General features: G+C 49.9%; 1 pseudogene; it reads left to right on the top strand.

The window, feature by feature from the left end:
* Positions 1 to 3195: 3195 nt before the first annotated feature.
* Positions 3196 to 3609, top strand: LOC108294457 (annotated as a pseudogene).
* Positions 3610 to 3810: the final 201 nt, after the last annotated feature.

Here is a 3810-nt window from a genome sequence, read left to right as displayed (position 1 = left end):
TTTTTTTTGAGACAGAGTCTCGCTCTGTTGCCAGGCGCCAGGCTGGAGTGCAGTGGCACAATCTCGGCTCACTGCAACCTCCGCCTTCCGGGTTCAAGCAATTCTCCTGCCTCAGCCTCCTAAGTAGCTGGGACTATAGGCGCACGCCACCACACCCAGCTAATTTTTGTATTTTTAGTAGAGACGGGGTTTCCCCATGTTGGCCAGGATGGCCTCGATCTCTTGATCTGGTGATCCGCCCACCTCGGCCTCCCAAAGTGCTGGGATTACAGGCTTGAGCCACCGCACCCGGCCTATGCTGCATTGATAATTGCAGCATATTATTGAGCCCCTCTCCTAGGTGGCAAGACTTTCATAAGTGGGCCATTCACTCAGAAAGTATTGTGACACATTTGTGTACACACACTAATGTGATGTGACTCTCCTTTACTTCTTAGGCCCTGTCCAAGGAGGTATTTTGAGGTATTGCTGGGCCCAGCACCTAGGTTGTTTGACTCCCCTCTTCTGCCTGGGCCCTGAATATGTTGTGCATTGTGACATATGGCTGGGATCAAAACACAGACGATGTGGTTCTCCTCCATGGGCTTTGCCCATTGAAATATTAGAAGAGACTAACGAAAGAGATTAAAATCACTTAATTCAACACCGTGGTGATTGGACTCTTCTTTTCTGTGTGAGCACTGCCCACAGCTGAGATTGTAACACTCATATGCATACCCAGCCAACAGTGTAGACTGTTATCCTCCCACATGAACACAGCCCACTGTTGAGGTTCTTAATCGCACACTCAAAGGCAGTCAAGCAGGGAAACTAACTCTCATCTGTAGATTTGGTTCACATCTGGGTTTGTGACTCTCAAACCAACATTTAACAAACCTGTGAGGACCTCACTCTACTAAGAAGACACAGTCCGGCCGGGCGCGGTGGCTCAAGCCTGTAATCCCAGCACTTTGGGAGGCCGAGGTGGGTGGATCACGAGGTCAAGAGATCGAGACCATCCTGGTCAACATGGTGAAACCCCGTCTCTACTAAAAATATGAAAAATTAGCTGGGCATGGTGGTACGTGCCTGTAATCCCAGCGACTCAGGAGGCTGGGGCAGGAGAATTGCCTGAACCCGGGAGGCGGAGGTTGCGGTGAGCCGAGATCGTGCCATTGCACTCCAGCCTGGGTAACAAGAGTGAAACTCCGTCTCAAAAAAAAAAAAAAAAAAAAAAGAAGACACAGTCCACAGGATGGATTGAGGCTCTCATGCTTGGATCCAGGCCGCCATTGAGACTGTCACGCATGTAGTTACACCCAACATGACATTTCACTGCACCCAGCTTCTAGCTGATGTGACTCCTCTTTATTCTGGGTTCTGTCTCTAGAGAAGATTGTGAAATATCATTGGGCCTTTCACCTACATGATGCTACTATCATACTTCGGCTCCCTTCTCAAGGATTATTGTGACATGTTGCTGGACCTAGCACCTAGGTGATGTGACTCTTTTCTGCTGCTAGGGCTCTGCCTAGAAGGATTTTGTTGTATTGCTGGGCTTACCACCTACGCAATGTGACTCTCCCCTCCTACCTGGCTCTTCATACCTTGTGTACTGTGACATGCAGTTAGGTCCAACACCTAGCTTATGCAATTCTCCTTGATGGGCCCTGCCCTTAGGGGTATTATGACATATCTTTTTTTTCATTGCCTAAGTTACGTGACTGTCCTTTTCTGCCTGAGCTTTGCTAGAAGGGGGATGATTCTGACATATAACTGGACCCAGGACCTCGGTAGTGTGACTCTTCTTGTGTGCCTGGGCTCAGCATATTTTGGGTACCATGATATATCTCTTAGCCCAACACCTAGGGGATGGAAGGCTTCTGCTTGGGCCCTGAACACCGGGGGCCTTCTGACGTATTTCTGCATTTATCACCTAGGAGATGTAAATCTTTTTTCTGCCTGCACCCTGGCTACACAGGTACACACACACACACACACACACACACACACACACAATTGTGACAGATTGCTTGGGCCAGTAACCAAGTGATACGAATTTCCTCTCCTGCCTGGGCACTACCCACAGGAGGCACTGTGACATATCACTAGGCTCCCGGGGTATGTGATTCTCCTGCCTGTGCCCTGCCCACATAAGGCATTCTAACATGTTGTTCAGTCCAAAACCCAGGTAATGTAACTCTCTTGCTTAGACCCTGACTGCAGGGGTGTTGTGAAATACCTCTGCGCATCACCCATGACACTCTCCTTCTGTCTGATCACTGCTCATGTTGTGGATTGTAAAATATCACTGGGCCAAGCACCAAAGTGGCATTACTCTTTTCTCTTTGGTGTGGCCCTGCCCTCAGAAGGCATTGCGACGTATTGCTGGACCAAGCACCAAACTGGTGTGAGTCTTTTTCCTGGGACTCTGTCCACAGGGGACACTGTGACATATCTCTGGGCCCGTCAACTATTTGACGTAACTCTCTACTCTTACCGGGCATTGCTTGTAGCAAAAACTGTGACAATTCCATCCTGAAAGCAGAACACAGGCAGCAGAATTACATAACCTGGGGGCATGGCCTAGTGATATTTCACAATCTTCCTTGCAGGCAGGGTGCAGGTAGGAAAGTCACATCTTCTAAGTGGTAGACGCAGAGAAATATCAAAAGGCCCCCACATACACAGGGACCATGCACAAGCCTCCCATATCCTAGTGGTGGGGCCCAGCAATTTGTTAAAATACCCAAAATATGTGAGGCCCAGGGAAAAGGAGAGCATCACATCACCTAGGTGCTGTGTTCAGTGATACGTCACAGTCCTTTTATTTGGCAGGGCTCTGGTGGAATAAGAGAGTCGCATCACCCAGGTAAAAAAGAAAGATCTTTTAAATTACCTTGCGGTCAGCCGGCCGTGGTGCCTCACACCTGTAATCCCAACACTTTGGGAGGCTGAGGTGGGTGGATCACCTGAGGTCAGGAGTTGGAGATTAGCCTGGCCAACATGGTGAAACCCCATCTCTAGTAAAAATACAAAAATTAGCTGGGTGTGGTGGGGGGGCGTCTGTAGTCCCAGCTACTTGGGAGGCTGAGGCAGAATTGCTCGAACCTGGGAGATGGAGGTTGCAGTGAGCTGAGATGATGCCTCTGCACTCCAGCCTGGGTGGCAAGAGCAAGACTCCGTCTCAGAAAACGTCTCTTCACCATCTTTTCTCCTCCCGCGGAGCTGTCGCCATGAAGGCCGAGCTGTGCAGTTTCAGTGGGGACAAGACCTGCCCCGGGCGCCGCAGGTGCTACGCCAGGACCGACGGGAACGTTTTCCAGTTTCTTAATGCAAATGCGAGTCAGTGCTCCTGTCTAAGAGGAGTCTTCAGCAGATAAACTGGACTGTCCTCCAAGAAGGAGGCATGGAAAGGGACAGTCAGAAGAAATTCAAAGCAGCAGAACCTACTGGGCAGTCAAATTCCAGAGGGCCATCACTGGGGTGTCTCTTGCTGATGCAAGAAGAATGGCCAAGAAGAATCAGAAACCTGAAGTTAGAAAGGCGCAGCGAGAACAAGCTCTCAGGGCCGCCAAGGAGGCAGGAAAGGTTAAGCAAGCGTGTAAAAAGGCCGCACAGGCTGCTTAAGGCACTCGCAAAGGCAGCACCTGAGCAGAGGTCGTGAAGCCTGCGACACAGCTCCTCCAGTTGGTGGGAAATGCTAAGCTGGCAGACTAGATTTTTAAATAAAAGTTGGATTATAACTCTAAACAAACAAACAGAACCCTGTGAGCAAAACCCAGGCAGGACAGTCCCATCACGTAGGTGTCGGACTCAGCCGTATGTCAC

Source organism: Cebus imitator, unplaced genomic scaffold (assembly GCF_001604975.1).
Source record: "Cebus imitator isolate Cc_AM_T3 unplaced genomic scaffold, Cebus_imitator-1.0 Scaffold581, whole genome shotgun sequence".
Taxonomy (NCBI): Eukaryota; Metazoa; Chordata; class Mammalia; order Primates; family Cebidae; genus Cebus; species Cebus imitator.
Note: the sequence above shows the minus strand (reverse complement) of the source record. Positions and strands in the feature narration are given on the sequence as shown.